This window comes from Amphiprion ocellaris, chromosome 6 (genome assembly GCF_022539595.1).
Source record: "Amphiprion ocellaris isolate individual 3 ecotype Okinawa chromosome 6, ASM2253959v1, whole genome shotgun sequence".
In the NCBI taxonomy this organism is placed as follows: Eukaryota; Metazoa; Chordata; class Actinopteri; family Pomacentridae; genus Amphiprion; species Amphiprion ocellaris.
The window spans coordinates 13398849-13413133 of record NC_072771.1 but is presented as its reverse complement, the minus strand read 5'-3'; the positions used below and the strand labels follow the sequence as shown (position 1 = coordinate 13413133).

Below are 14285 nucleotides of genomic sequence, written 5' to 3'. Positions count from 1 at the left end.
AAGCCTGATTGCCTGACACTCTTCTCCAGCTTCTTTAAGACAGCTGACTTATTTGTCGCTCCACCAAGGAATGCAGCGGAGTTATGTGACTATCGGCGTACTTTTGATGGTCTGTTTGTTTGCCGGTTTGCAGCATTACTCATAAATGGACTCATGGTTTGCGGGTTTGTTTTTTTTAGGTTCCTTCTCAAATTGAATTTCCCAACATTGGAGGTTTCATTTGGTACAACGAGCCTTTTTTTTTCTTTTACAATTTGCAATCCCTACCCAGATCCCAACATGTCCTTTTTCTTTTTTTCTTCAAGAAAGGTGCGTGCAGCACTGCACAGCAGCCGGAGCTGTCATTGGCAGGGCAGCTCAAATGAAATTTTGTTGTATATGAAAATGTGCAATGACCAATAAAGATTGATTGATTGATGGATTTGGATGAAATTTTCAGGGAAGGTCAGAAATGATACAAGGACCACCTGATTAGATTTTGGCAGCGATGTGGCTCATAGTCTGGATCCACGGATTTGTCAAAGATTTCTGTATCATTGCGAGATAGCAACATAACATCACTATGACAACAAATGAACGCTACGTCAGCTGCCTGCTGATGATCACATGATTGCGATCCTACTACAAATCCACCACTGAGGACTTATACGTCGGAAAGGATACAATAACTGAGCAGCCTTGGTGGAGTACTGTGCTCCCTGAGTGCTTTTCTTCTTGTCTCTGTGGGTCCTATTTTTGCTGCCCTTAGCTCAGTCGGTTAAGATCTTAACTTTTTTATGAAGTTCAGCAAAAATGCATGCTACAGAGTCTGTGCATCCTTCACCCTCAGACACTAGGTCTAAATCTCTAGATCGCCTAGGGTCTTTTTAGAGTTTGCATGTCCTTCCGGTGGCTCTGTCGCACCACATGCTCCAGCTGCTTCCCACAGATATGCTGATGTTGACTGGTGATTTTACCCTAAGTCTGAGGTCAGCAACCCACAGCCTTCAGCCCTTCTGCTGCAGCTCAATGAGGCTTTGAGACAGAAACAACAACATGGAAATAAATATCATTTTTATTTTATTTACTATCTTTCAAAGTCAGGAAAATAAAGAATTTCATTCTGTGTGGATGTATTCATTTGCTTTCACTGCCAACAATGCTGGCAAACCTTTATGCTTGATATGTGGCGAGAAATTAGCAAACAACAAAAAATAGAATGTTGAAAAGACACTTCCAGAATAAGCACACGGCATTTGCTGAAAAGTGTCAAGCTCTGGTGATGAGTAAAAAAGAGCGGTTTCTCAACTACTGCAGAAAACTGAGCAAAGTAAATATACTTTCACAAAGTGGGTCAAGTCTCCAAACTCAACTACTGCTGTTAGTTTTGTGGCAGCTCATTAAAGTATCTGAGCATCTGTTCTCAGACTTTAAAATTAAAGTGAAATTGTACAGAAAATCTGAGATACGCCTCTTTCTGCAAAAACGATAAAGGGCAGGGCCAATAAAATGGCAACAAACATCACCAGTCAGCAAACTGATGACATCAGTTCAGCTCCAGCGTTCTCAATCGCCTGTGATGAGGGGGCTTGTACTTCCATCTTTGTCGTCTTGTATGGGTTTCCATTGGGTTACAGTTTTTACAGGATTATTCAGTATATACATGAATTCAGTTGACACATCATGTTTTAAAGTTTTATCATTGTTTGTACTTGAGTCTGATTCAAACATCCTATTTTCCTAGTTTTAGCATTTGTTCAATCTCAAAATCCTACCTGAGGAGTGAGCAGGTGATTATTACTAACTGGCTGAACAAAATCCACTGACACAGATCAACCAGGGTTTCTGTTATGACACTTAACAGCAGGACCAGTCCAATTCAGAGTGCTACCAGCGAATTACAAATCAAAATCAGGAATCCTTTAATAACCCCTGAAGGGAAACTTTTCATATCAGTGTGAGTGTAGCTCCATGGTGAGCAGATCAGTATGTGGATTGCAGTAATCCTGCACCACAGGCCCCAAACCTCTGTACTTGTCACTTATGATTTTTTTCCTGCCAGACTGAAATGTCTGTGAAGTTGTTGATGGTAATGATGAGATCTGGAATATTTTCCTGTATCCTTGTCCCTGTGAAACACAGAACAGTACACTAATGGAAGTCCCTCGATTCCACCTGTGGTTGCCAGCTCGTCTATCTTTTTGTCAGTGATCTCATGTTGACCATGATGATAGGACGGACAGATCCAACTTGTATCTTATCCTCTTATTCAGTCTCTGAAGTCATGTTATGTGTTTTGGCTTCACTTTTGTCATTTTTTATAGTTTGTGCCCTATATTAATACTGCTGCTGTTTCTGTCTGATAAGCAAACAGTTATGTAACTACTCATAAGCCACTATGATTAAAAGTCTCATGAAATAAAACGACTATTTGGAAAAATGTAAAAACTATGTCATAAATTTAATACCTATTTAAAATTTGGTTGTATTAATATTGTTTGTATTTAATATGATAATGTGTATCATGAAGTCTTATTTATGTATTTAGTTATCAAACTTGAGATCACCATATATTTATAGCAAAGTCACAACTGCCAGAAGAGATAAAGAGCAGTAATGAGCAGAACTTTGGCCCTCACTCCAATTAAAATTCCATCTGTTCACATTTTTTCTATGTACAGTATCTACATAATTGAAGCTGTGTCCTAATTAATGTAATTATTCAATATTTCAGACATCTTAATGCTACAGAAATCAGTGTTTTGTGTTGAACTGATGTGGATCAATATATAATTGGGGGACTTTTGAAGTCCTTGAGATATGTCTTGCGGACATTTTTATTAAAAGTAAAAAAAAAAACTAATGATTTTTATGTTCATTATGATCATGTCTTTACAAATTTCAGAATGATTTATTATGGAGAGAGTCACTTATTAATAAAAATAACTGGATATCACTAAAATGCCAACTAAATAACCCTCCAAATTTAATAACAATCACCTTCTAATTAGGTAAACAATAATAACATGAGCTTATTCAAAAATTGTTTTGATTTTGGTCTTTTTATTAAGTTGAGATAATCATGACAGATATTTCTATTTTGGCAATATATCAAATTTTATATGGAAAATAACAAATTGTATCTGTCCGAGAAATCCCTTTCCACTAAGTTCCCCATTACAAAAACACCTCTCAGGAAGTGTGTTAATTCCAGATCACATGACCTGCTCCACACGATGTCATTTCCTCCTGAAGAAAAGACTGGCAACACTCCAAGGCTTTCTGAGTTATTTATTATAAATTTATAATATGAAGTAGTGTGTGAATCAAGTGTGGACTTCTCACATATCAACAGGTTTACTACAATATCTTTGTAAATAACTTTCAATTTCAATTTTTTTCATTTGCGTATACAATATTTAGAAGAATCTTTCCGTAAAAATGCCATGTGGTGTTTGGTTATAGGTGGCCATGTTGATTTTAGGTCTGAAAACAGCAAAAATGTCAACTATGATATAGGGCTGGACCCGAATCTCCGAATATCCAAATATTCGGTCGTTACGGCGGTATCCACATATTAATTTTGAGATCCGAATATAATGAGATCCATCCCCCGCCGCCGCCGCAGTCAGACAACAATACAAATATTCTGTGCTCGTCTCTTCCTATCGCGTTTGGCCCACTTCGGCTCAACTCGGCTCATCCCGTCGTGTGACAAGACAAGATACCGAAGACCTCCGCTGTTTGGGAATTCTTCAGTTTAAATGAAGACAACACGAAGGCAGTGTGCAAAATTTGTGATTTGAAATTGGCGTACCATGGGGGTACAACAAGCATGAAAAGTCACCCGAACGCTGTAAGTAGTTGCTGTTTTTTTCGTATTAACCTACAGTTAGCACTGCTAATTATGTAGCATACTGTCGCCATGATGAAGCTCAGACGGTAATTTACTCATGCTAAAATAACGTTGGAAAATATTTAAACTGGCCGAATGTTTAAATTAACATTACGAGCAATGTAGGAAAATGACTGGTTGCTGAGGCTAATAGTATAATTTGTTCATAGGTGCATCCCCAGGCATCGCAGCCGTCAACATCTTCGACCTCGACCCCCACCCCCAAATACACGCAGCAGACCCTTCATTTTCACAAAACAGTAACGGAGACGAGAAAGAGATAACAGATGCCATTGTGGATTTCATTGCCATGGACATGAGACCCATTAGTGTGGTAGAAGATGACGGTTTCAAAAATTTAATTAAAACGCTGGTACCTGAGTACACTGTCCCCAAATGCACCGGCATTTCACAGGTGCTCTCTCTAAAGCACAGCAACCTGACCATGTCGCAACTCTTCTTGAGAGCTCCACTGCCGTGAGTTTTACCACAGACATTTGGACATCAGTGAGTATGGAGGCATACATGGCTGTCACATGTCACTTCATAACTCATAAGTGGGAACTCCGTGACTTTGTGTTGGAAACAAAAAAAAATGGAGGCAAGCCATACCGGGTTTAACATAGCACAACAACTCGGAGCAGCGGTGGAGGGATTTAATATTGCTAATTTCAAAAGAGTTGCCGTTGTTCACGACAGCGCCAGCAACATGAAACTATGCACCAAGACGCTTGCCAAAGAAGCACAAAAATGGGGCCAGGTACGAGGGGTCTGCTGCTCAGGGCACACGTTACAGTTTTGCATAAATTCAGCTGTAAAACAGGAGCAAATACGCCGCACAGTTGCTGCTCCTCGTTATCTCATTGGACACTTCAAAAAAAGTGCAAAGGCAACAACAACCCTTCACAAGAAACAGAAGCAGCAGAACATTCCCGAACACAACTGATTCAGGATGTCGTCACTCATTGGAATTCGACGTGAAATGCTCAGCCGGCTGCTTAAGCCGAGATGGCCAGTGACCGCTGTTTTGTCAGATCCAAACATAGCAAAAAAAAGTGATCGCACTCTGGACCTGAAAGCAGACCAGTGGAAGCTGGCACAGGAGGTAACAGACAATAACACTGACAGAACTGCTGTCTCAGGAAGAGAATCTCTCTTTGTCTGCTACTCTGCCGATGCTGTTTAACCTGAAGAAATGCCACCTGTCACCTGAGGAGGATGACAACCTGAAGAAATGCCACCTGTCACCTGAGGAGGATGACAGCCCTGCCATCACAGAGATGAAGTTGACGTTGATAGTGGAGATCGACAGCAGATGGCAGCTGACGGATTTGGATCCCAGCAGCCTTTACCTCCCATCCTCTGCACTGGATCAGCACTGAGCACCAACAGCTGAGGTTCCTCGACAACGAGAAAAAGGATCTTGTCTACATTGAGGTGTGAATATTATTATTATTTTTTTTTACCTAAATTGAGTGAAATTATATATTTAGTTATGCATTTATTCCTATGTCATACTGCTTTATCTTACATGACCCATGTGATTTGAGATTTGACTAATAAAATGTTATTTGATTTAAAGGTTGTCCGCTTGGCTGAACAACTGCACCAGCAGCATGCGACTTGGGAAGCGGGAAAGGAGCGGACAGAAAGACGTGGTGAGGACACTGCTGCTGTGCCACCGCCAAGAAAAAAAAAAAAGCAGCAGGAGATATCCATGCTACTGCAGTCTGACTCTGATGACGACAATCCTGAGGAGCAAGACGAAAGTGGCAAAAGAGAGAAGGGACAGTATTTGGCGGACTCTACCCGAGTTCAGTCTGGGCCGCTTGGATGGTGGAAGCAGAACTCTGACCGCTATCCAAAGCTGGCGTTGGCCGCCAAGTACTGCCTCTGCGTTCCGGCCACTTCGACCCCAGTGGAGCGCATATTTTCAAAGGCTGGGTACATTGTGAATAAAACAAGAAGTTCACTGTTACCTGAAAATGTAAACATGCTGGTTTTCCTGGCACACAATTTGAAGAAAGTGTAATATTGTGTGTAATATTTACTGCTTTTTCATTGCACTATTTTTGTACTTGTGTTGTTTACATTGGTGTTATTTCATTTTTGACATAGTGTATATATATGTATATATGTGTGTGCGTGTGTGTAAATATATTGTTTACATAAAAATAAATGGTGCTCATTGTGTTAATAAACGAGGAATGTAGATAAATAAAATCCGAATATTTGGGTCGTTTGGCCCCCCCCCACCCCCGGGAACGCTCCGAATATTCGGCTTGGTTCGTGTAGTACCAGCAGACCCCCCCCCCCCCCCCCCCCCCCCCCCGGTCGCAAGCTACGAATATTCGAATATTTGTCAGTAATTGTTGGAGCCGGAATGTCCGGAGCCTAGAAATTGCTATTCGGGCCAGCCCTACTATGATACCTGTCAACTATGTTACAAAAAGTCCTGTAATTATATATTGACCCATGTAATTGTTAGTCTCAGGTGTTGTCAATGGTGTGATTCTGCTTTTGAGAATAGCCTCTTTTCACCGTAACTGAAATGTTGCTTAAAACAGTTTTTTTTTTTTTTAGAGGTAGATGGATGATGGTAGACATATGGGAAAAAACTTTGATCTAAATAGGCTGAGGATATGTATTAAAATATGATTTTAAAAAAACAACCTGCAAAGTGAAGAGAAATGTTTCAATGCCGTTCTGCACATCTGATCAAGTCCACCTATAATTAAAGTTAATCTCTTTCATTGTTGTGTTTTCTTTACCACTGTTACTTTTTCAGCATTACATGTTCAACCAGACCAACCACAGTCACAAACTCAAGGCTAAAGAGAATCTTTTCGATTTGCTGTGGGAACGCAGATCAAACAAAGGAGCCCCACTGCTTTAGCCTCTTTATTCTATTGAGAAAATGTTCTTGCAATTGAATTAAAGTTCAGTAGGTTTAATTAAAATACATGTGAAGCATTCAAACAGTTTGCCTTGTGCAGTTACGTCATGCTTGACTCTTTCCTCCTGCGTTTGACATTTCTAGCTTCCTGAGGGAGAGCTGGAATTAATCTGTCTCAGCTTCATGCCTTTAGGTAGACACCACTTTGAATATTACATTTTTTCTCTATTGATAAGACACTGTTCCTGAAAAAATAGCACACATTTCCCAAAACATTGCACCCTATATCCTTTATTAGGACACAATTCGCAAAGCACTGCACACTTGTGTCAAAAGCGCACTTTATTGTCAAAATTTGACCTTTGTTTTCAAAATTAGCACACATTAAGCAAAAGTAGGACACTGCACTGCTAACTAAAAAACACTCTTACTGTTTTCACATGAAGTGTAAAAAAATGATACAGTCCTCAAAAATGACAACTTAAACACAAATGTATCCTATAAATATATCAGAGGGCCATTGCAGGGCCTGACTGTGCATTATAAAATAAAAATAATGTTAGACAATAAATACAGCACTGTATTGTACACAGTACAGTATGCAAATATTTACACCACGTCTGCATCAGTTCTTTCAGCCTGGTCAAGCAACAGGATCTCATCAACATCACAAGCTGTTTTCTCTGACCAGGCAACGTGGAAAGAAGGACCTAGTGTGTCTGATCCAGCCCTGACATGCATCAACAGAAACATCACCACATGCCAAGACCACTGATTGATAGAGATTTTCCCAAAGTATGGCTGCCGTTCATATACCTTCCACCTCCATGTAGAGAAGAATTCTTCTATAGGATTCAGAAAGGGAGAATATGGTGGCAGAAAAACCACAATAACTTGAGGGTTCATATTGAACCATTACCTAATCATTAGTCCTCTATGAAAACTAACATTGTCCAGACAACAACAGAAACCGTGTCTTCTTGCCAAATGCCCTGCTGCACCATGTCAGTAGACCCTCTAAGTCCATCTAGGAAAGTCAACAAATGCTGGGTGTTGTATGGGTCCAGAACTGCATGACGGTGAATTACTCCAAGATTGCTTACTGCAGCACAGAGGGTTACGTTGCCCCCACACTGACCTGGAACGTTGACTATAGTCAAACGTCCAATGATGTTTCTCCCTCTTCTCCTCCTCTTGGCCAGGTTGAAACCAGCCTCATCCACATAGATGTATTCATGTGTATCATCAGAATCCAACTGAAAAACTCTCTGGAACAAACGTACACAAAACAGAGGAACAAGTCATGTACACTTTCTGTAATTTTACTAGCATTTGTGAACCAGAATTATGCATTAGATTTTTTACAGTATTCTAAGAACATTTCTGACTACTTGTGTTGTTCCAGTATAGACATGTGACTGAAGTGACAAACAACATTTACATACCATGTAAAGTGGTCCAGGACCAGGTGCATGGGCAGGTCCAGGTTCTGGTTCTGGTTCTGGCCGTGGTCTGGGTCGTCCATGTCCTCTTCTTCCAACATGACCTCTTGCTCCTCTGACATCCATTCTGAACAGCTAATTCTGCTTCCCAGCAGGTTTTATATTGTGCACTTCATTGGCAAAAGTGTTTTCAGTTTTGACCTGTTGTGTATTAATTGTGACAGCAGTGTTGGAACAGTGTCCCAGTTCTGCTTCCTTGTGTTCACTTTTTGAAAAAAGTGTGCGTTGAGTGAAAAGTGTGTTCAAATGAGCAAAAAACATGTTCAGTCTTTCGCAATAAGAGTGCAAGAGTTTTGGAAACTGTGTGCAAACCATGAGTAGTGTTCAAAGTTTTGACAGCAGAGTCCTATTTTTGAGTAATATGTGTAGTCAGTTAGTGGCTGTGTGCAGTGAATGGAATTTATTGTCTTATCAATTAAGAAAAACTGTAATTGACCTGTGTAGCAAATATTATCTGTGCTTTCAAAGCCCTTACACATTATAAAAACAGTCTATTTAAAATGTCATATGTCTATGAATAAAATAGACTTAACTTTCACTTCAGCAACTGAATTACCTCCACACACAGGTATCCAATTACCTATCCATCTATTCTCGACTCCACTCCAGTAACTCCATGTTGTTTCCTGCAACACTTTGCCAATTTTGTAATCTCATTCTCCTTCAGCAGCTTAATATTTCTATTTCGTTGAGTTACTAATATGAATATTCTTCCATCACCTTCCTAACCTCTTGCTGTTTACAGTAATGATGCTGGCTGCCAGTTATTTATTTTCAGTAACCTCAAGCTGATTTCATTACTGGTGCTGCTTTGCCACTTTCTTATGTGGCTCTTCTCACCTCACTTAAGCAATTTCCTGCTGTTTCAATTACATTCTATACATTAATTTCACAAAACCACATCCCAGTTTTTTTCAACCTACATGTACTGTATATTTAATAACCTAAATGCACAACACTGTTATCGAGAAGCACTAAGCTTGTAGTGAAAGCTAACCATTCTGTTTCTGACTGACTCTTCACCTTTTCCAACATGAAGATTCCTGCACCAGGACAAGGTTGTATCTGTCATAAACCAGAGGCCAAAGAGCCCTAGTACTGCTATGACTTAAACCTGATATAACATTTGTTGTGCCGAACATCAGTGTCACTAATTGCTGTACGTTTTTTGTTAGTTTTTTTGTTACTTTAATTTATAGTTTTAAGTGTGCAGGTTCAAAAATGCTACTTACTGTATTTTAGAGCACACAGTGTTAATTTTTGCCTCACAGTTTTAACTGACTGAATATGGAAATATTCTTTTATGAGATGGAAAGAAAACAGTATTTGTTTTTTCTGCATTACAGAAGGGGCATAGACGACAAAGGTACTGAGCAACAACAACATGTGGAACGATTGCGGCACATGTAGCTGTAGCAACAGGTCGGCAGTGACTTGTGAAGAAAAAACAATCACACACACCAACAGCAGTGTACAGAGATATTTGGTGTTTGAGTGGAATGATTAGGGACAAACCCTCAACAGCTAAACGCCGGCATGCAGATGGTGTCAGCGCATTTCAACTTATCGAAGCAACTAAAAAGACTTGCATTCAGATCAGTATACAGAATTCAAGGTGCGAGAGTTACAGCTGTTTCAACCTTACATTAACATGTCACAAAACTACACCAATCCGCCGTAACATTAAAATCACTCATAGGAGAAGTGAGTATCACAGATCATTTTGTCACGATGAAATGTTACGCTAGAAAACTTTGGGCCCTGGGATTCATGCACATGTCATTTTGACATATACCACCCACCTAAACATTGTTGCAGACCAAGCACAACTGCATAACCCTGAACAGCTGGATGACAGAAGTTTTCCCTTGCAAGACAGTGTGCTCTACCACACCACAAAAAATGTTCGTGGGGCAAGACAAAGTGCCCAACTTCCAAACTCTGCAGGTCCAAAAACATTCAAACTGCTGCAGGATGCTTCAGAACAAGCCTGCTTCACAACCCACAAGACACAAGACACCACAGGACACCCCCAACCAGAGATACCACATCCAAGCCCTGACAGATCTGATCAGTATATTTACATTTATGTAACTGCTGTTGTTCTTGACAGCTGCCTTTGATGCAGCAATGCTCCACACACAATGTTCACAACGTGTAGGTCATTTCTTCTGGCTAATGCAGCAATAACTAACATCAGGAGCTGGTTGTTCATGCCATTTATTAGGGAAACATCATTGCTTCTCAATCTGTCACAAAATTACTGTATATGCAGCAACTTAAATGAACAATGATTGTTTACATTCCAGTATTTAATTTTATTGAAATTAATTTTCAAGAACAGTTGAATTTGAATGCTATTGGAACCAAATTTATGGTATCAGCACATCTGTAGCTATTTGCCTCCATGATTTAATGTTACCTATTTACACAATTTGCATTGACATTACATAAATGTGCGCCAGTTTTCTAGCGATAGTTGACGTGCCTATTATTATTGTTACACTTTTAAAACAGCTATCCTCACCTTGTTGTGTCCAAACATTTTTTTAATGGCTTCCTTTGACTCCGCCAGTGAATCCAAGTCAAGGGATTTCTTTTTTCTTGTGGGTAGATGACCTACATATATTTTTTCCCATGAAAAAGAAATTAATTAGACACTATTACTTTGAAGTAATAATGTCTAATATATGTATATATATATATATATATATATATATATATATATATATATATATATATATATATAAAAATTTATTTTTTACCACAAGTGTCCAGTGACTATGGTCATTTACAATTCCCAGAATGATGTCAAACTCCAGGGGTTTAATCTAAAATTTAATAAAAATGTTTGGGGGGATAATTCAATATTAATATGAATTGGACATTAAAAAAACAATTAGAATTGTGACTTCCTACAAAAAATAGGTCAAAGCACAATATCTCTTGACATATGTAAAATAAAGATTTACAATAGATGTATTTGTCCCTGTGCAGCCCCCTAGTATTTATTATCAAATCATCAAAAAGAGACACTGCAGGAGGCACAACCTCCACAGTGCCACTCACCCTGGCCAACACAGACACTGTTGCTTCACATAAAAAGGGCTACAGTTCACTACTCCTACAAAATTACTGCTTACTGTTGTTCACATCCATAACCTAATACTGGGAAACAAAGGCCTAAAGAAGCAAAAATCAACTCAAATCTCATGGACCTCACTGGGAGTCCACTGACTGCTTAATTGTATGTTGTAAGTGTACACCCCACCGTTAGTCTCCTTTTTCACACAGGAAATTATGCTTTATTAAACATGCTGCTAAATTTTACGTTGCACACTCGCAAAATTAGAAAATGTAGTTTTAAAATGTCACTAATACAACCCGATAAATAAACCCACTTCAGGCAGCTTTCTTTTCTGTTATTTTAAGGACTGTGTTTTTCTACTAAAGCCGATTGACTTTGCATTCAAGAAAATGAAAAATAAATAGAGAAATAATACAGCTGTACTTGTTTCTTTTCTAAGTTCGCGTCATTACCGTCGCTTTACTTTTTCTCTTTTTCCACCTTTTCTTGTAGTTTTGTTTTTAAATGGTGTGGAGCGGCTCAACAAAACGCTTCAGGAAAGCTAGTTAAAGTTTAAGCTAGTCGTTATTCTCTAGTCGTTAGTTCGTTGTTAAAAAAAAAGTGTTTGAGAAGCATTAACGTCATTTACAGCACAATGACAGTGGACAAAAACGATGCTGAACACAAACATAACCTACCTCCGTGTTGTCGGCGTCTCCTCCACAAGTCAACCCTGTTCCTCACAGTCCTCTCACACTTCTAAAAGCAGCCTCAACAATATTCAGGATGTATATATTTATATTCACAAGTTCAGAGGAGAAATTGTAGTAGGAGAGTGACGGTCCGCTGCCACTGACAGACTCCGCTCTGTGGGCAGGAGAGAGCGGCTCAGGGAGGCTGAGCAGCGGCGGATCCAGGAGCTGCCAACAGGTGGGAGTGACGCACAAAGACCAGGAGCCAAAACTGGTTTTAAGGACTCAGTAGCAATGTTGTAGAATAGTTGTTCGTTAAAAATGATGTCAGTATCAAGCTAAGTGAATCACATGCTCATTAGTGTGACTCACCAGATGTAGACTGCAGGTATCAGCCTGCCATTTGCTGCACATTTCATGAAGCTTTCTCCACACAATCACTTTCTACGTGTTACTGTTCATAAAGCAATTCTACAATTTCATTGAACAGGTCTCCCTCAGATTTTTAATCTCAAGGGACTTCCTGGTAAAATAAAAGTTAAATTTAAAAAAAAAAAAAAGCTTTTATCCAACGCGACGTACATCTGAGAGTAGATACAACACGAGCAAGGATCTAGTCAGGAGAAAACAACCTGAATAAGTGCCAAAAAACAAGTTTAAGTGTGATAATAGGACAGCGGTGTCTATAGGCAGTGTAATACGTACACTACTGTTCAAAAGTTAGGAGTCACCAGGCAATTTCATGTTGTCCATGAAAACTCACACTTTTATTCGTGTGCTAACATAATTGCACAAGGGTTTTCTATTCATCAATTAGCCTTACAAGATGATTAGCTAGCAATTGTAGCATTAGAACACAGGAGTGATGGTTGATGGAAATGTTCCACTGTACCCCATGTAGATATTCCATTAAAAATCAGTCAGTTCCAGCTAGAATAGTCATTTCCCACATTAACAATGTCTAGACTGGATTTATAATTCATTTAATGTTATCTTCATTGAAAAAAACTGCTTTTCTTTCAAAAAATAAGGACATTTCTGAGTTACCCCAAACTGAACAGTAGTGTATTAGGCATTTTTATTTTTTGTTGTAATCTGTCAAGTGCAAAGATGTTCAGTGAAGAGCTGGGTTTTTAGTCTTTTCTTAAATACTGAGAGGGATTGAACAGAGTTTGGTGACTCGTTCCACCACCGGGGAACCACAGAGGAGAAGAGCCTAGCTATCGGCTGGCCTTATTGTGGTGGGAGGGAGTGTCGTCCTGAATGAGACAGTTCAGGTAGGAGGGAGTTGTTTTCTTTGTCATTTTGAATGCAAGCGTCAGAGTTTTAAATTTTATGCAGGCAGCAACTGTAAGCAAATGAAGTGACTTGAACAACGGGGTGACGTGCTGTTTTTGGCTGATTGAAAACCAGACGTGCTACTGCATTCTGGTTCATCTGCAGAGGTTTGACTGTGCATGAGGAGAGGCCTGCCAGTAAGGATATGCAGTAGTCGATGCGTTTTCAAGTGGTTTTGACAAAAGTTTGAGTCATGAAGTAAAGCTAAAATTTGCTTGTTGTTTTTAAAATCCTTTTTTAAATCACAACTCACCACCCTGTCCTACCAAAATTACCACTATCACAATTTTGAGTGACCACAGTCCATCCTGTTCTTAGCCCACCCCAGGGAATTGTGATTGAGTTAAAGAAATGCAAAAGCATGCCACCCTACATCAGAATGATAATGAGGTGCAGTCAGACCATTCTACACAGCACTGTGTCAGCACTAGAGAATGGTCTGGCTATGGTAGGCTACATACTATTGGATTCCTTTTTTTTTTTTTTACAGTGAATGAATAATCTGATGAGCACAGACATATACAGAAACACCGTATTGAGGGGGAACGGTTATCCATATGCCAAATGTCCATAATTATAGGTAAAGAATAAATACATTTCAATATTAAAAGTGTTATCCATGTGTGATGATAAATTATCTAACTATAGCTACACATGGTATAATAAAAGGTTTTGGTGTGGTTACCTAGTTGATTAAAAAGGTCACTGCCAATGCCTACATATACACAATAGTTTTATTGCTGCAAATATCCTGCTGAGAAAAAAAGATAAGACAGTAAAAAATCTTAAGGATCAGACTTTCACAGCAAAATGCTATTAAGTTGTGATGGAACTTAGAGCTGAGGTCTGATTTAACTGTGAATCTGAGTGTGACAGCTCACCTGTCTGGAGTGAAGAAAAGCACATGCTGTTATTA

The 14285-nt window shown here is 39.2% G+C and overlaps 1 protein-coding gene across 1 annotated transcript in view; it reads right to left on the bottom strand.

Annotated features, from left to right (window-relative positions):
- Nucleotides 1-12174, bottom strand: part of npffr1l2 (neuropeptide FF receptor 1 like 2) — a 67999-nt gene extending 55825 nt beyond the window's left edge. The window contains exon 1 of the mRNA XM_055011064.1: nucleotides 12038-12174. The gene's annotated coding sequence lies outside the window, so the exon portion shown is untranslated. The remainder of the gene's footprint in view (nucleotides 1-12037) is intronic.
- Between the last annotated feature and the right edge of the window lie 2111 nt (nucleotides 12175-14285).